The sequence below is a fragment of the Sphaeramia orbicularis genome, chromosome 1 (assembly GCF_902148855.1).
Source record: "Sphaeramia orbicularis chromosome 1, fSphaOr1.1, whole genome shotgun sequence".
NCBI classification, from domain to species: Eukaryota; Metazoa; Chordata; class Actinopteri; order Kurtiformes; family Apogonidae; genus Sphaeramia; species Sphaeramia orbicularis.
The window spans coordinates 8,779,043-8,799,156 of record NC_043957.1 but is presented as its reverse complement, the minus strand read 5'-3'; the positions used below and the strand labels follow the sequence as shown (position 1 = coordinate 8,799,156).

At 41.2% G+C, this 20,114-nt stretch overlaps 3 pseudogenes; 2 read left to right on the top strand and 1 right to left on the bottom strand.

The window, feature by feature from the left end:
- The first annotated feature begins 302 nt into the window (after window positions 1–302).
- Window positions 303–929, top strand: LOC115419220 (histone H1-like; annotated as a pseudogene).
- A 1,688-nt stretch (window positions 930–2,617) lies between these two features.
- Window positions 2,618–3,031, bottom strand: LOC115419235 (histone H2A-like; annotated as a pseudogene).
- A 251-nt stretch (window positions 3,032–3,282) lies between these two features.
- Window positions 3,283–3,851, top strand: LOC115437043 (histone H3-like; annotated as a pseudogene).
- The last annotated feature ends 16,263 nt before the right edge of the window (window positions 3,852–20,114 follow it).

The window sequence follows — 20,114 nt, the reverse complement described above, 5'->3', positions numbered from 1 at the left end:
TGTGTTCAGACTAAAGCCACAGATCCTCACAGGTCTACATGACTGGAACATGAAGAGACAAAGGTCCGCTATGGGCTCCGTTCACTCTCATCCTCCAGTCCTTCACCTGCAGCTGTTTTTCTTGGCTTTTATGTGTGAAGAGAAAACACACGGGATCGCAGCATTCAGAGCGGAGCGAGGACGCACAGGCCGAGTTGAGGTCTTCACGGTTCTCATGGTGTGTTTAAGGCCGTCCGGTTGCTCTGAGCTCCTCTTCAGTCTAGTCAGACCACTTGTGTGACCGCACATCCCGAACTCCAACTATGGCAGAAGTAGCTCCAGCTCCCGCCGCGGCTCCGGCCAAGCCCGCCAAGAAGAAGGCGTCCAAACCCGCCAAGAAGGCCGGACCCAAGTGTGGGGGGACCTGATCCTCAAAGCCGTGTCCGCCTCCAAGGAGCGGAGCGGCGTGTCTCTGGCCGCCCTGAAGAAGGCTCTGGCCGCCGGAGGATACGATGTGGACAAGATACAAGGTCCGGGTCAAGACGCGGTCAAGAAACTGGTCCTGAAGGGGGCTCTGGTCCAGACCAAGGGGACCGGGGCCTCCGGCTCGTTCAAGATGAGCAAGAAGACCGAGGCCAAGAAGCCCGCAAAGAAAGCCGGCTCCTAAAGCCAAGAAGGCCGGCGCCAAGAAACCCGCAGCCGCCAAGAAGCCCAAGAAGGCGGCGGCGGCCAAGAAGGCCCCCAGCCGCCAAGAAGGCTCCGAAGAAGGCCAAAGAAGCCCGCAAGCGGCGGCCAGAAGGCGGCCAAGAGCCCCAAGAAGGCGGGGAAGAGCCCCAAGAAGGCGGCCAAAAAGGCCCCCGCAGCCAAGAAAGCCCCCAGCAAAGAAGGCAGCCAAGCCCAAGCAGCCAAGAAGAGGCCCAGCAAAGAAGGCAGCCCCGAAAAAGAAGTAAGAGGCCCAGCCTGAGACTGAACCACACTGGCAAGGCTCTTTTAAGAGCCCCCACCACCACTAGAAAGACACACTTCCTCCTTGGAAATATGTGTTTATTTAGAATGAGTTTCACCTTTAATGGTGGAAATCACAATTGCAGGGTTTCAGTTCATCATTCATAAACTAATATATTTTAGATATAGGGAATATGGTTTCATTTTTTTTGTTGTATTCACACTGAATTTTTCCAAGTGGGAAAAAGTTAATGAATTTAAACCCCTTCATTTTTGCTGAAGGTACCAGGCTGAGATACATTTTTCAGTCATTTTATCGGTTAGTCCTTAAACACTGGACTGACTTCACCCAGACTGAGGTTCATGTAGGTGCTTGAATTTTAGTTTCAGTGTTTTGCATTTATAACTGATGTCATTCATTATTTTTCTTTTTAATATTACCTCTGCCAGCTTAGATGCAGGCCAAAGCTACTTACAGCGGTCATATAGATGTTGAAAATAAAATTTTATGTCATTAAAGGAAGTAGCTGGTGCTCTCAGGTAGACTCCAGGTACATTCTTATTGTAATCTTTGGCCAAGTGGCTTCACTTTGTGGATAAAACTTTGTGTTCTCCTTTCATTTTCTAAACTTTTTTTAGGAGACATAATCGTAGATGTTCTATAGCATAACCCAGCCCACATGTACAAGTGGGGCCCCATATGGGTTGCAAAGGGGCCACATGAGTATCAAGTGGCATGGGGTGGAACTGGATATGATCTCTTGGGTCCATATAGTTCATTCAACTCCACACTTTCCCCTTGAAATATGTATATTTATTTAAAATAAGTTTCAAATTAAATGGTTGTAAATCACAAGTGCGGACTCCCTTCCTCTGGACACTAGTTACTGTGTTAATTAAGCCACAGCTGAATTACACAAGTTTGGACTAGTTTGTAAATAGATCCACTTATTCACATCATTTCTACGGGCCTGCGATGCAATAAAACAACCCAGTAGAAAATAAAAGCCACTGGCATTACACATGGACATAATAATCATGTTTGATATGAGGGACTGGGTTTATAAACTATTCAACTATGAAAACTAAAGATATTCATCAAACCACAGATAATTTCTGAGTTTCGTTCAGGTGGTCTTCTGTTTTTAAGATTTATTTAAAGGTAGACCGTTGGTATTTAGTTCATAATTCATCTATTATATTTCATGAAATTAAAACATAAAGTAGACTTGCAGAAGTTTTTAATATCCTTTAAAAAAATCTACTGGCTCTGACTAAGATAAAATAGTAGACATCACCAGGAACACTAATTATTTTTTGTGCAAGTAACCAATAAAATATCATATATACTGAAGATGGATGTTGTATTATGGCCAGTTTTAGATAGATTACATGTATTAAGTGTAATGTAACTCTTAACACAATATGTATGATCTGTTACCATGTGACACTCTACTTTATGGAACTATTGTATGGGTATACAATGTAACGAGTAATATACTTGTACTAGCGAAGATGCCAAAGACAATTTATCCTCAAGTCAGTAACGGGAATGTAGTTTTTTTGCGTTCCAAACGAAATCCAAACTAAATCTTGTGCATGTGTTTAAGGTAATCCTAGTTGTGTAGTTGAATAAGAACAGGAGTTGTGTCTTTGTCAGTGGGTGTGTGGCTCTTAAAAGAGCCGTTTGGGCTTTTGGATCAGCTGGTCCGTGTGGACTTTTACTTGGCCTTTCCGGCCTTCTCGGTCTTCTTGGGCAGCAGAACCGCCTGGATGTTGGGCAGAACTCCTCCCTGGGCGATGGTCATCCTCCCAACAGTTTGTTGAGCTCCTCGTCGTTGCGGACAGCCAGCTGCAGGTGACGGGGGATGATGCGGGTCTTCTTGTTGTCGCGGGCGGCGTTTCTGCCAACTCCAGGATCTCAGCGGTCAGATACTCCAGCACAGCCGCCAGATACACGGGGGCTCCGGCACCCACCCGCTGGGCATAGTTCCCTTTGCGGAAGCAGCCTGTGGACACGGCCCACGGGGAACTGGAGTCCGGCCCGAGAGGAGCGGCTCTTGGCCTTAGCTCTGGCCTTCCCGCCGGTTTTGCCTCGTCCACTCATGGTCACCTTTCTTTTCCAGTCTACACTCAAACACTAGTGTCCTCTGGACCCACCAACTCTGCAATATATGCTGCTGCTGAGCGCGCGGGGCTGTGGATCTACCAATCAGAAAAGGGGCTGAGGACCCGCAGAGGGCTGACCCTCAGAGTTCTAGCGGGTGGTTTGCAAGAAGTTTCCTCCAATCAGCAGCTGATATTGAGTCTGATGGTCAGGCTGAGTGTGTGACCAATCAAGGAGCCGGAGATCTGAGCATGCGTTCACCGTTTCCCCGCAGACGCACGGTTTAAAACCAGCCTGTGTCTGCTGCACACTCACACTTCTTCTGTTAAACAGAAAAGTAGAACCATGGCTCAGAACTAAGCAGACTGCCCGTAAATCCACCGGTGCAAAGCCCCAGGAAGCAGCTGGCCACTAAGGCTGCCCGCAAAAGCGCCCCGGCACCGGCGGCGTGAAGAAGCCTCACCGTTACAGGCCCGGTACCGTGGCTCTGCGGGAGATCCGCCTGGTACCAGAAATCCACCGAGCTGCTGATCCGCAAACTGCCTCCAGCGGCTGGTCCGAGAAATCGCTCAGGATTTCAAGGACCGACCTGCGATTCCAGAGCTCCGCCGTTCATGGCTCTGCAGGAGGCCAGCGAGGCTTACCTGGTGGGGCTGTTCGAGGACACCAACCTTGTGCTCCATCCACGCCAAGAGGGTCACCATCATGCCCAAAGACATCCAGCTGGCCAGACGCATCCGCGGAGAGAGAGCTTAAACAGACCTCCCCCCCCCCAGTAAACACAACGGCTCTTTTAAGAGCCCCCACATGAACACTGAAGAGCTGCTTGTTTAGGGATAGAGTGATTATTGTGTCTGTCCTAAATTATTAGGACAAGTTAATTTGATTTACATGAACATTTTTTTTTTTTTTTTATACTAAACTCCATGCTTTGTTGCATCATCTTCTTGTTTGACTTTACTTGAGTTCATGGAACACAGTGAATGGAGAGAGGTTTGTAGCTTCTAACACATTAAAGATAGTGCTGTATGTGCTTTAATCTGTTGTCCACTTGGTGGCGGTAAAGTAGCAGAGATATAACTGATTTTAAAGGATCCTGTATGGGGGTTGGATGTTCACTGCTCAACATCTGAATAGAAGGAGGGATAGGGGAGTCGATCTGAGTATTGGCTGTGGATTTGGTCACTCTTTGACCTAGTCTGTTTATGATGCCGTAATACTGTGTGGAAGTAATTACAAAGTGGTAATGTAATTATCAGCAGATCTTGTCTTATTCTAAAAGCTGAAAATCCATGGTGACCAAAACCTGGAACCAGTCAGTGAGCCTGCTTAAATGACTAATAAGTTGATAATTTAAAAATACTTTAAAAGTTATCTGGTTTTTAAGTTATGTATTTTAATATGCTATATTCAATATCTACGTAAGAATATGTTTACAGACAAAAAATGTATCTACTCACCAATAGTTACCTTTTTTCAGACATTCCATCAAAAACTTTGTTTTCTCTAAGTACATAATATGATAGTTTTTTTTGTCCGGATCACTATTGCAGAATTTCATCTCCTTCCTGAGTTGCCTGATCTGTCCTGTGCTGACACAAAGATGAATCTTCTCTTTAATAGGATGTAAGAAGTGATTTTATTACTGTGGATACAAATCATTCTTGTTTGGCATTGTTGTTGTTTTTTGTCAAGGTGATGTCACATTCTGACTGAACTACGTAGAAGAAGAACACTGGACAGATTATAGACACTCATGGAATTTGTAGACTTCTATGCCTGTTTCTAAAAACAAAATCGAGGGAAGAAGTGTAGGTAGGGTGTAAGTTTGTGTGTGTGTGTGTGTGTGTGTGTGTAGACATGTATGCATATTTGTCTGAGAGCATTTTTTTTTTTTAAATCTTTATTTAACCAGGAAAACCTCTTTGAGATTAACAATCTCTTTTTCGAGTGTCCTGGCCAAGACGGGCAGCTGTACATTAAATAGTTACACACAGACTTCCATACATAAAACGAATACACAAAAAGCACATAGACAAGTCAAACCTTCCAAAGTCAACTCTGCAAAAAGTGCTCATGAAATGTAGACAAAAGTGCGTCAGGTAAAACATCTGCAGCCAGATGTCTCCCTCTCTAAGTCATACAACATCCTCTTAAAAGTATCCAATGAAGCCAGATCCTTCAGTTTCAGGTCTTTTTGTAGTTCATTCCAGGTGAATGGGGCTGCATACCTGAAGGCCTTTGTCCCTGTTCAGTTCTAACTTTAAGAACAGACAAAAGATCCTGAGAACGCAGATTGTAAGAGTCTGTGGTTCTCTGACTGATGTAGGTCTGAAGGTAGGATGGGAGCAGACCTAGAATAGACTTGTAATTAAATACGCCATGATTCAGTCTGCGAGCCGACAAAGAAGACCATCCTACACGATCATAAAGCAGGCAATGATGGGTAAGAGATTTAGAATTACTGTGATGAACTCAGAGCTCCATGATACACACTGTCCAGTGACCATAAACTATGGGTGGAGGCATGCATGTACAAGACATCACCATAGTCCAACACAGACAGAAATGTAGCTGAACTTCTTCTTGATTCGAAAGACAGACATGATTTAATTCAAAGAAGAAGGCCAAGTTTTAGTTTTCGTTTTCTAACAAGCTGCTGAATGTGCACAGAGAAAGAAAGGGAGCTGTCAATTAAAATGCCTAAATATTTATAGGTCAGGATGAGTTCTATCTGAGTTCCCTGAGTAGTGATCAGTGAAGGCAGGTTTGACAGTTTGGACCTTGAGTTTGAAAACATCATAACTTTTGTTTTATCTGCATATGCATTTGTTATTGTAAACATATGTGTTGGTGTATATTTATGTGCGAGTGTATACACAAAGATTTTATTTGTATTCATCGTCATGAACATGGGCAAGTGTATATTTTTATGAGTGGTTGTATATATGGGTTGGGAAATATGTATATGATTAAGTATAAATGGGTATGTTTTGTGTTTTGTAATACTGTGTAAAATGAATGAATGAATGTTTATTTCAGTTAAATACAAAATACAAAACATATACATATTAAAAAAAAAACAACAACAAAACAAAACACATACATATTAAAAAACAAGCAAACATAAAATTAATACATTTTGTAACTGAAAAAGGCAGAAGCTGAAGCCGGAGGCTTATTTCTGCTTCTCCTATTCACATCCTTAATTCAAGTCTACACCTGTAGTTGCAGCAGGTAAATAATTAAACACAAATTATACTACATTCAGTGTTATAAATCATTTTGTAATCATATTACTTTCATAGCCCTTCAGAATTTGACAAATTAAAGTCTTTTTGAAACTCAACAGTGAGCTACACAATTTCACTTCATCCTTCAGTTCGTTCCATAGTTTGACACCAATAACTGAAACATTGTGATATTTACGTTGTTCTTACTTTACCTTTTCAAACACAAACATCCCTCTTAAATTATAATGTCCTTCTCTTAACTTAAAAATTTTCTGAATACAAAAGGAAGGTTTTTACTTTTAACGCGAAACATAGTTCCATTGTTTTTAAATATGACAATATCAAAAAATTTTAGTAAACCAGATTCTACAAAAAGTGGATTACTTGATTGGAGATAACCAGCTTTGTTTATGACTCTAATAGCTTTTTTTTGGAGTTAATTATCGGGTCTAATTAGTTTTATACACATTGCCCCATATTTCCACACAGTATGACATATATGGCATTACAAGTGAACAGTACCAACATATGCAACATTTTTTGCTTAACAAGTCGCGAGTTTTATAAAGAATCGCAACAGCCTTGGACATTTTGCGTTTGATATATTCTATTTGTGGTTTCCAACAGAGTTTATGGTCAATAATCACTCCCAAAAATTTGTTTCATACACCCTTTCAATTTCAATTTCATTAATTTTCAGTTTTATATCATAATTTCCCCTAGCACCACCAAAAACCATACATTTTGTTTTATCTTCATTAAGTGATAACTTATTTACATCAAACCATTTTTTTAACTTGATCAATTCCTTTCCCACAGTTTCTAATATTTGTTTCATATTTGCTCCCGAATAAAGCAAATTAATATCATCTGCAAATATTGTAAATTTTAACTCACTAGATGCTATAAAAATATTATTTAGATAAAGTATAAATAACTTGGGTCCCAGAAACTGAACCTTGTGGGACCCCCACATGTTACTTTTCTAAGTTGTGAATTTGTATTTCCAATTGATAAATACTGAGACCTATTTTGTAAATAACTTTTAACCAGTTTTGTGCCACACCTCTTATACCATACATTTCACATTTCCGGAGTATATTGAGTGATCAATTGTTGTCAAATGCCTTCCTTAAATCAATAAAAACACCCACAGTATGTTGTTTCTGATCCACCGCTGCTGCTATAGTTTCTGCAAATTCCATGACTGCTAGAGATGTTGATCGGTTTTTCCTAAATCCGTACTGATGATCATTTAATATCCTATATTTATCTATGTAGTCATCTAACCTCTTTACAAATAGTTTCTCAACAATTTTAGAAAATTGTGGTAACAGTGACACCGGTCTATAATTTGACACCATGTGCTTATCACCATTTTTATAAACTGGAATCACTTTAGCTATTTTCAAGTTTTCTGGAAAAGTGCCTGTTTGAAATGATTTGTTAAATACATAAGTGAATGGTTGAAGGATACTGTTTATCACTTGTTTTATGAGTGACATATCAATGGAATTTCTATCAGTAGATTTTTTATTTTTAAGCTTCCTGACCACTTCCAACACTTCACTTTCACAAACTCCACGAAGAAACATTGAATTATTGTTTTCAATAGCAAAATCAAAGTTTTATCATCCTTTTCCCACTGGGTAATATCTTTTGCCAAATTTGGACCGACATTAACAAAAAAGTCATTAAATATGTTCACGATGTCCTCTATATTTTCCACCACAGTGTCACCGGTTTTAACAACATATGAAGCAAAATCCTTATTACTTTTTTTAATCATATCATTTAACACTCTCCAAGTACCTTTAATATCATTTTTGTGTATTTCTAACAACTGATCATAATAAGCTTTTTTATGTGTTCTTATGATTGTTGTCAATCTGTTTTTGTATCTTTTATATTTATTCTCTTTTTCTTTCGTTCTGTGCTTCAGAAATTCCCTATAGAGCCTGTTTTTCTTCTTACAAGCCCTTTCCAATCCCTTAGTTAACCATGGTTTCTTATTCTTTTTAAAATTTTGCCTATATTCTTTCACAGGACAATGTCTGTTGTACAATGTCAGGAATATTTCTAAGAAAGCATTATATGAATCATTAACATCATCCACATAAACGTCATGCCAGTCATAATTTATGAGTTCCTCCTTTAAGGCCATAATTGCTTCTGGTGACTTTGTTCTAACCAGACAAGGTTTTTTCATATAGTTGGTTGAAGATAATTTGTTGTTCACTTCCAGTTCTACAAAAACTGGTAAATGATCACTTATGTCAGTCAGAAATAGACCACTCGTTATTTCACCATCAAAAATCTCCTTCACTTAAATAAAGATCTGTGAAAAAAAAAAAAAGGTGACGCAAACTTCTATTTAGAAGACTGAAGAGGAAGAAGATGGTCACCATAAATCTGGTATGGTATGGTCATCAGCATAATGCATCATGGGAGACAGAGCAGCATTTGATTTTTGGTCCAGAGTGTTTTCATTGTCAAAATTTCAAACAGTGTCACTTTAGTGCACAGGTGTCAAATACATAACCCACCAAAGAGGCCAATCTGGCCTGTGGGATGAATTTATGAATTGCAAAAATTACACTAAATATATTAACAATCAATGGTGTCAAATCATGTTAGTTCAGGGCTCACATACAGACAAATATGATCTAAAGTGGGTCAGACCAGTAAAATAATAACAAAATAACCTATAAATGACAACTACAATGCACTAAAATTACATGAAAATCTTTACATTTACAAACTAACCTTTTACCAAAAATGTGAATAATCTGAACAAATATCACCAACCTGAAATGTCTTAAAACAAATAAGCATACAATATTCTGCCTGTTATTAAATGTTTTGCGTATTTGTAGATCCATTGTGTCTGTAAGTTGTAATGTACATGTGTAAATGATGAACTGTGGCAGAACATTGTTAAAATTATGCTTATTTTTCTTATGACATTTCAGGGGACAGTTTAAAGGACAGTTTGTAGATGTAGACGTTTTCATTATATAACACTGGTCGACAAGAAAATGCTTCCAGAACAAAAGTAATGAAATTTTAACCACATGAGAGTCACTGATAAAGAAAATCAAGTAAAAAATGCTGGTTGACTGAACTTTCCAAGTACAGGCCTTGGGTCCAAAATGTGAAATTCAAGAATTAATGAGAGAATGGGTTTGACTCAAAAGGAATATTTGTCTCAGAGCTACAAGATCTACTTCAAAACACTGTCTGCACATTAGAATACATTCACTTTACAGGTTCTATTTAGTGGAAGATTTATAAAACTGTTATATAAATGTACATAAACCAATATATATGTGTAATAACACTTAATCATATACCTTGAAAACATCAGCAAACCGGCACTTTGTCATTTATTTTCCAATTAATCTTATTGAAATATGTAACATTTAGCACATTTAATCTCTGAAGCAAATCATTTCTAAAAAATTGCAGACCAGTGTAATTTAAGTTTTTTTTTTTGTTTTTTTTTTTACTTTTTATTTTACTGGTCCAGCCCAGTTGAGATCATATTGGGGTGAATGTGGCCCCTGAACTTAAATGAGTTTGACACCTTTGCTTTAGGGTCTTCATAATCATTATACAGGTAAAAGATTAGGTATGTATGGTATATGCAAGTGATGGATGGATGGATGGATGGATGGATGGATTGGGTAGAATAATGATGGATGGATGGATAAAGTGCTTTATGAGGTCTCCCGTTTTACTAAGTTAATAAACTAATATGTGGTATTTGTTCACCTTTGACCCCTCACAGGCTCTCCCCTCATTGTGTTCTCTCTTCAATCCCACAAAAATATGACACTTAAATCTGTCTGAGTGTAAAAATGTTGTTTCAATCCATTTTACTTTTACAGCCTTCCACACTCAACCACCTATTAAATGACATTAGTAAAGTCTGAGGGTTTAGTGATCAGAGAGATTAACCCATAAAGACCCAAACAGCCACTGGAAACCAAAACCATCTACTGATCTAAACTGTTTAATACCTGTTGTGTGCTGTCTTAGTTAACATATAAAACCAAATGTTCTGTTAGTTAAGTTAATTAAATAGTTAGCTAAATAACGTCAGAGTGAGTGCTCTTCTCAGCAGTTGCCAGAAATAGCATCATAGTGAGAACTTGTCTCAACGGTTCTCAGGAAAAATGTCAGAGTGAGAGCTCTGTGTTTTGTTTCGCGCTACTCTCTTCAGTCGACGTAGTGAGCTTTTTCAGTCATGCACATGGGCAAGACAAGCTGCAGATCTAGTGAATGAGTCTTTAATACGCTACTGCCTTGGAGAATATTTGTCTGTGAGTATTATTTGACAAGTTTGCTTTTCGTTTTGTGTTAACATGACTCGTTTACTCTGATCTGTAATTAGGCCTATTTCAATAACATTTAGCTAAACTGTATTTGTATAGTACATTGCTGTTTCATATGTTAGCTGGAATTGTGGATTTATATTTTACATGCAAAATGTTATCCATGGAAATAATGTCTAGGTTGTATCTACTGAATTATTTTCTTATTTTTTGTTATGTTGCAGTTTTACAATGAAAGCTTAATGCCAATACAAAACACTACACAGGAAAAGGAAAGCCTCGTGTTTTTATTGGACTTTCAACGTTGACTGGTTGTCTAGCTCCGCACAGTATACGTGCTGCAAGGGCAGTACAGTAAAAAGACAAATTCACGGCGGGCTAAAGCAACAGAGAGTTACAAATATGAGTCTACGCTCAGGCAAGAATTACTTGAAGGAGGACACAAGTACACAGAAGATGGAAGCTAGTGGAGAACAATATGCAGAGAAAAACGATCAAGCATCCAAGATGCCTCTTCAAATACGTGATGATGAGTCACGATAGTTAAAGTCATCTGCTGGACGTTCTCACAGGTCATCAATATCTTCAGCTACCAAAGCATATGCCAAGGCAAAAGCTGCTAAGGCCCAGCAAGCCTACGCAAAAAAAGAAGCTGACATGATGAAACAGAAAGCTGACCTTGAAGCAAACATGATAAGGCAAAAGGCTAATTTGGATGCTAGTCTCCATCTTCTACAGTGCGAAAAAGCTGCTGCAGCTGAAGCTGAGGCTACAGCCTATGAAGAAGGCGAATGTCAAAGCGGGGAGCTTAGCCAGCCCCCAAACGTAGAAGAAGAACCTCACAACTCAGCCGATCGCACTAGTGAATATGTACAACAACATTCTGAGCTCTTCTATGAGCTGCCTTTGATACATACTGCAGCAAGATCTATGGAGGGATCAGTTAATAGATTGGATGTACCGGATGCTAGACCAGCAGGTTCTTTTGGTATCAAGAGCAACACACAGCCAGTCTACAAAGACTTAAAAAAAGTACCAAAGTTGGAAATAGGTCTGAGTGAGATGTCCCCTCATCATGGACTACAGTATTCACCCAGTACTAGGGCTGCTCGGTTATAGAAAAAAAAAAAAATCACGATTATTTTAGCAATAATTGAAATCACGATTATTAAAAACGATTATTTGTTAACCTTAAAGTTGTTTATTTTTTTCTTGCAAAACAATGTAAAATATACTCTTTAAACATAAATAAAGCTTTTAACCACTAAAGCAAAGTATGTTCACTTTTGTACGAAACAAAAAAATCTTTGAATGCAAATAAGTGTACTGTAAATTCAAGTATGTTTCCTTTTGTAAATAAATAGTGCACTGTAATTAAACTGCTATAGACTTGCCATAGAACTGTAGCAATTCAAAAAAAAAAAAAAAAAAACCTCACGTAAAGTGCAAATTATAAATTCAAGTATGTTCAATGTAGTATGAAACATAGTAAATTCAGTGGCGTGCCGTAAGGTTTCAGTTGCCGTAAGGTTTCAGTTAAGGCCTTCTGTATACATCAGCCATCTCGTATACGGACGTTAGGGTTATACGGGTTAGGGTTAGGTTAATACGGAAGTTGCAACGTAAAGAGATTCGGAAACTGAAGATTGCATTGCGGACGAAGTTGTTTTTATGTGTTTTAGTTTTTCATAAGATTATGATAAAGGTGGCGGTGGTTAAACTTTAGATGGTTACAAAGGTTTGTTGTGTTACCGGTTGGTGCGGACACAACTACGAAACACTTTTTGCACGTGATTTGTTTTTGCTCTTCGTCTTCTTCATCAAACCCAAAGTGATTCCATACAATTGAATTTGACTTGCCTTTTTTGTTTACCAAGCACTTCTGCTGCGATTCTCCTGTCATTTGTCCAGACCGCTAGGTACAACTTTCCTCTTGGGGTGGACCTGCCGGCTAGCTGGCAGCAGTAGCTTAGAGGGGGGCGGGGCAGAGCAGCTCATGGTAGCTTGCATGAGCGTGAATTAAAACAACTCAAAATTAATCATCGTTTTTTCTCGATTACATAATTTTTGTAATCGTTGCGTCTAATAATCGAAATCGTAATTGAATTTCGATTAATTGCACAGCCCTACCCAGTACTAGAAAAGAACCCTTACCTGAGTCCAAAGGTGCACAAGACTTCGCTAGATACCTCATCCGAAGAGAAATGGTGAGTGCTGGTCTTCTTCAATTTGATGATAAACCAGAAAATTACTGGTTGTGGAAAGCTTCCTTTTTAAATTCCACAAAAGACTTGGATCTTACACCTAGGGAAGAGCTTGACCTGCTAACGAAGTGGCTTGGAGTGGAATCTTCAGAACAAGCAAAGAGAATCCGTTCGGTGCATGTCCTCAATCCTGCAGCAGGTGTCGCCATGGTTTGGCGACACCTCGAAGAATATTATGGGACTCCCGAGGTCATCGAAGACGCACTGTTAAAAAAGATTGAACGTTTTCCTAGGTTGACTAACAAGGATACACTGAAGCTGAGAGAACTAAGTGACATTCTCCTTGAGCTAGAATGTGCTAAGAATGATGGTGCCCTACCAGGTCTCTCATATTTGGACACAGCCCGGGGAGTGAAACAAATAGTGGAAAAGCTTCCTTACAACCTTCAAGAGAAATGGATTAGCTATGGAAGTAAGTACAAAGAAGATTTCTCAGTAGCTTTTCCTCCCTTCGCTGTCTTCTCTAAGTTTGTCCAGCAACAGTCAAGGATAAAAAACGACCCAAGCTTCACTATATCCCCCATCAGCAGTCACATCCCTTCAAGGACTGAAAAGCCCACCAAGTATAGCACTAAAAGCTCAGTGGCTGTCCACAAAACTGACATCCCTGCAGAACGTACATCCATCAACTCAAGTCCTGTCCCAAAGAAAATGGAGGAACCGGATTGCCAGTGTCCAATCCACAAGAAGCCTCATCCATTGAAAAAATGTAAACTCTTTCGGGACAAATCACTAGAAGAACGCAAAGCCTATCTGAGAGAAAATCGAATCTGTTACAGATGTTGTGGGTCCATACAACATATGGTGAAAGACTGTAAGGTCGCAGTCAAGTGCCTCGAGTGTAACAGTGACAAACACATTGCAGCACTCCACCCGGGTCCTCTTCTTGCATCTGCGAGCAACCTCATGGTTGACAAAGAGGACAGCGGGGAGCCAAGCAGACATGCATCCTCCGATATCACTTCTACGTGTACGGAGGTATGTGGGACTGTTGACTGCTCACGTTCATGCTCAAAATCTGCTTGGTGAAAGTGTATCCTGCAGGACAAAAGGACAAGGCAATTAAACTTTACGCTGTACTGGATGAGCAAAGCAATAAATCTCTGGTCAAGACAGAGTTTTTCGAGTTGTTTGAGGTTAGAGCCGGCTCCACCCCATACACCCTGAAAACCTGCTCTGGAAAATTGGCAACTTCTGGTAGGAGAGCTGCAAATTTCATCATTGAGTCTATGGATGGAAAACTACAGCTGTCATTACCTCCTTTAATTGAATGCGACATGTTGCCAGACAACAGGGCAGAAATTCCCTCCCCCGAGATTGCACACTATCGCCCCCATTTAAAGCATGTTGCCAACAAGATTCAGCCTGTTGACCCAGATGCTCCCATCCTTCTGCTATTAGGGAGAGACATTATCAGAGTCCACAAAGTGCATGAGCAAATCAGTGGACCTCACAATGCGCCCTATGCACAGCGGCTTGATTTGGACTGGGTAATCGTGGGAGATGTGTGCTTGGGGACAGTTCACAAACCAGCAGAGGTCAGTGTTTACAAAACAAATGTTTTGCACAACGGTCATACATCGTTCTTCAGACCATGTCCAAACAATATTCATGTGAATGAAAACTACAGTGGAGTAACACAGCATCACAATCCAACCTTCCCCACACATGAGAACAGAGCTCTCAGCATGAGTACAGACAATTTGGGATGCTCTGTGTTTAGTGCATCTCAGGATGACAACAAACCAGCACTGTCACTTGATGACAAGGCTTTCTTAGACATCATGGATGCAGAGGTCTATCAAAATCAAGCTAACAGCTGGGTGGCTCCCTTACCTTTTCGCTCTCCTAGACGACACCTACCCAGTAACAGAGAACAGGCATTGAAATGACTCTGCTCACTACGCAGAACTCTGGAGAAAAGAAAAGAAATGCAAGAGCACTACAGAAAGTTCATGCAGAAGATGTTGGACAGCGATCAAGCCGAACTGGCTCCACCTTTAGAAAAGGACAAAGAACATTGGTACCTGCCAACATTTGGTGTGTACCACCCACAAAAGCCAGACCAGATAAGAGTTGTGTTCGATTCAAGTGCCGAGTTCGAAGGGACATCTCTCAATAATGTCCTCCTCAGTGGACCGGACATGAACAACACCTTGCTGGGTGTGCTTTTGTGGTTCCGTAAAGAGCCGATTGCTATTACGGCAGACGTGGAACAAATGTTTTACTGTTTTGTCGTCCAAGAAGACCACAGGGACTATCTTAGATACCTTTGGTATGAGGATAATGACATCAGCAAGAACATAGCAGAATACAGGATGAAGGTCCATGTATTCAGAAATAGCCCTTCACCTGCTGTAGCCATCTACTGCATGAGACGAGCAGCACAAGTGGGGGAACTAGAGCACGGTTCTGATGCAAGGCAGTTTGTGGTGCGACAGTTTTATGTGGATGATGGTCTGACATCTGTTGCCACACCTGAAGAGGCCATTGATCTCCCCACATGCACCAGAAAGTTGTTAGCAGAATCCAATCTGCGACTGCACAAGGTGGCATCAAACAGCAACCAGGTGATGCAAGTCTTTCCCACAGAGGACCGCGCCAAAAATCTGAAGGATTTGGACCTTGGAGTGGACCCTCTCCCTCTTCAGAGGAGCCTGGGGCTCTCTTGGAACTTGGAATCAGACAGTTTTACTTACTAGGTATCTCAAAAAGAGAAGCCATTCACACGAAGAGGTTTATTGTCAACCTTCAACAGTTTGTATGACCCTTTGGGTTTTGTAGCTCCTATAGTAATGCAAGGGAAAGCATTAGTCAGGGAAATTTCATCAGAACAAAGTGAGTGGGATGCTCCTCTCCTCCCGGCAAGGGAGGCAGAATGGAACTTATGGAAGAGCTCCTTGAAGGCTCTTGAAGACCTGAATATAAGGAGGTGCTACATACCTGGTTCTCTGTCTTCAGCTCAAAGGAAAGAGCTGTGCATCTTCTCAGATGCATCAACAGTAGCCATAGGAGCTGTGGCCTACATGAGAGCTGTTGACACAGAGGGGCAGTATCACATCGGATTCGTAATGGGAAAGTCAAAATTGGCTCTGCGCCCTGCCCACACCATCCCGCGTCTGGAGCTCTGTGCTGCAGTGTTGGCCATTGAACTGTACGAGCTGATCCGGGATGAGATCGACATTGAAGTGGAAAGTGTTAAATTCTTCACTGACAGCAAGATTGTGCTTGGATACATACATAACTCCACAAGAAGGTTTTATGTGTATGTGTCAAACCGTGTGACTCGCATTAGACGCACCACACATCCAGACCAGTGGTACTATATACCAACAGAGCAAAACCCCACAGATCATGCCACCAGGTCTATACCAGCGGCTCAACTCCAACACAGCAGCTGGTTATCAGGACCTGACTTCTTGTTCAGCGACAAAGTGGAGGAGTCACCGGAATCGCATCCTTTTGCTCTTGTTGAACTAGAAGCAGATGATGAGATTCGTCCCGAGGTCACAACATTTGCAACTAAAGGATCTGAATCCGAGTTGGGCTCACAACATTTTGAGCGATGCTCGAGTTGGAGTACACTCTGTCACACCATAGCCAAACTCATTCATGTCGCCACCTCTTTCAAAGGAAAGTTAGAAAAGAATGAAAGGAAAGGATGGAAATGTTTCCAGGAGGCACCCAGTGTAAATGAGCTTGCACCAGGGCCAGATTAACACTTCATTGTACCCTGGGCAACAATATTCAAGGGCCCCATCATCACAACCCCAGGATCCCTATAATCTGGCAAAATACAGAATAAATTCCAGGAATATATGTAAATATACCCCATACTTCAATATCTAACTATCATCAAATGCATTTTGATGTACAAATGTGTAAATGCTCGTAGAACTACAAGTGCACCACTATAGCCTCTTGTCAAGGCCACTCACTTGCATATGATGATATGAAAACAAAACACATTAGCATCAGTATAATCTAAAATTGATCCACTACATTAGAAAGAGAGGGAAGTGTCCTCCATTTTCACAAAAAATAAATAAACCATTTCCAAAGTATCCAGTATATATTTAAGAACACTTTTTGCCAAATGTATTGAATCGTCAGAAAAAGCCCACAGACCAAGCACAAACATAATCTGATAGACTCAGATATGAATTTTAACTCTTTCCCCGCCAGAGCATTTTCCAGTGAGTTGGTAGCCAGCGCCAGCCTTTTTGGTCATTTTCACTAATCTTTGGAGGCTGACCGAAAATGTTGTGTTAGGAGTATGTGAACACTGAATACATCAAAAGAAAGAACAGAACTTTCACTTTTAAACACAAAAAACGATTTTATTCTATCTTCATTTGTTCGTGAGATATGAATATTTGAATATTGTTCATTTTCAGGAAAAAAATGAATTTAGAGCAAAAAACTGAGAAAATTGAATTTTTTCAAAGACATTGATTTTCAAGATAAAACTGATTTCCTATTTACATTTTTGACTCTTTCTTCTTTACCAACAGTAACACTGTATTCAAAATCACAAAATAAAATAATTATAACAACAATAATAATAACCAACAGCTCTAAGATATCCCATTATTCCACAAAATGTTAGTGGAATCCACACCAAACTTTAGACCAAACATCTTCTAAAGCACCAGGTTCCTTCTAAACTTTACACTTTGACATACATCAGTTATAAGTAACAACATATTAGTTTAGTTTTTTTGATATAAACACTTCAATATTCCTCATTTTCAAGAAAAAAAGAAACAAATTCACTAAATACTGCAGATTTCTGGCCTTTCTTTGGCTGTACCACATCCTCCTGTTGGACCACCTGCTGTGTTTGATCTGTAAATAATTATATGGACATGTAGTTATTTATCTTTGGATGAATATATGTATTTATTTATTTATTTCATACAAAAGCTAAATCCAACAGTGCCTTCCCTGTGTCCTGCTGACATTCTACAGCTGAATCTGTTCTGTGTCCTCAGTCTGAATCTGAACTCACTCTAACAGATGAACACTAGCTGTCCTTTGTCTTGTCCCACGTCTGGTTGTCTGTCTTCTCCTTGAATGTCCCCTAGAAATGTCTCCTTTTCCTCTTCCTCCTGTCTGTCATTTTCTCCGTGTCGCTCCGTGCCCCCCCCCCCCCCCCCCCCATCCCATCTCCGTGTCGGACCTGAGCCGCTCCGTGTTTCCCGTCCGTCTCCCTCACCTTCTATTTCTCCGTTCCTGTCTCTAAATGGTTCTTCTGTAGCTCCATCACATATTGAACTGTCCGACTCTGTCTCCATAATCATCTTTAAGGCTTTTGAAACTGCGCGCGGTTCCTGCACAGTCTGCACTTCCTCATTCAGTGACTGCCGCTGGATGCGTTGCCATGGGATACGGAGACTCCAGTGCGAGAACGTTAAACCCGGTCCTTCATTTTTCCGAAAAAACTGCTTAATTGTTTGTTTTTGGACTAAGGAAAGTATTTCACATGATCTGCAACACCTCCAACTATAGCATGAAAGTGAAAACACGGACTGACGGAAAATCTCGTCATTGGCGAAGAAAGAGTTAAACAGAAATCCACTTGTTACCTCAGAATTCAACAAGAGAGTTAAAGTGCAATGTAAACATCGTTTTGATTCGCGTACGTATGTCGCATAGTTCTTGACGTCTCACATCCCGCTCAGTGCACGCACGTTGATTTGCGTCACAGTTGATTTGCTTTTTGGACTGACCAATGAGGAGAGGGTCTCAGCTCACGGTCACAGACAGCAGGAGCAGGGTTTCTGTGCAGTGCAATAGCTCCGGACAGCGGACAGTTTCATTATAAGCAAAAGATAACCAGATATTTTCGTTATGCCCGAGCTACCCAGGGCCCTTCAGACATCGCGGGCCCCTGGGCAATTGCCCAGTTGCCCATATGGTTAATCCGGGCTTGGCTTGCACAAGCCAAAGCTGTGATTATTCGTTCTGTCCAGCGTGAATCCTTCAAGGATGACCTCAAAGGCCTTAATGACAGACAAACACGACCCAAACAGAACACACTCGACAGACTCAACCCGATTATGGACAAAGATGGTCTGCTTCGAGTTGGAGGTCGTCTCTCATCTGCCGACCTGTCAGAGGAAGAAAAGCACCCACTGATCATTCCACGCTCTCATCATGTTGCTACACTGCTCACCAGACATTTTCGTGAAAAAGTAGCCCACCAGGGGAGATACATCACAGATGGAGCTATCCGCACAGCAGGATACTGGATAATTGGGAGCAAGCATCTGGTGTCTGCAGTCATCCACAAGTGTGTCACCTGTCGGAAACTGCGAGGGAGGATGGAGAACCAGAAGATGGCCGATCTACCCATCGACAGGCTCACTCCAGAACCTCCGTTCACTACTGTTGGCCTGGACGTTTTTGGACCATGGTCCATCACAACACGTCGGACGAGAGGAGGATGTGCAGCCAGCAAACGCTGGGCTGTGCTATTCACCTGCATGTCAACTAGAGCGGTACATATCGAACTAGTTGAATCCATGTCAACAGACAGTCTTATCAACGCTCTGAGAAGGTTTTTCTGTGTTCGTGGTCCAGCCAAAGTTCTTCGGTCCGACAGAGGGACTAATTTTGTAGGAGCAGCAAAAGAATTGCATATGAGCATGGGTGAGACTACGGTCAGGAAGTATCTCCAGGAGAAAGGTTGCGCTTGGGTGTTTAATCCCCCCCATGCTTCCCATATGGGTGGTTCCTGGGAGAGGTTAATTGGAGTTGCAAGGCTCATTCTGGATGCAATGCTGCTGAAGACAAGGGTAAGGCATCTCACGCATGAAGTCCTGAACACTCTCATGGCAGAAGTGATGGCCATCATGAATGCAAGACCCCTTGTGTCTGTGTCCACCGATCCAGAAATGCCTGCAGTGCTCACACCAGCAATGCTCCTCACTCAGAAGATGAGTGCAGTTTCTGCCCCGAAAGGCAACTTTGCCACAAGTGAGTTGTTTGGAAAACAGTGGAAGCAAGTCCAGTGTCTTGCCAACACGTTTTGGAAGAGATGGAAGGGAGAGTATCTGTCTACTCTACAGAGTCGCAGGAAGTGGACAACAGATAAACCGAATGTGAAGGAAGGAGACGTTGTGTTACTGAAAGACAGCCAGGTTCATCGAAATGAATGGCCTATGGGACTGATTAGCAAGGTTTTGCCAAGCAACGACAAGAAGGTTTGCAAGGTGGAAGTGAGGATCGTGAAGGACGGGACAGC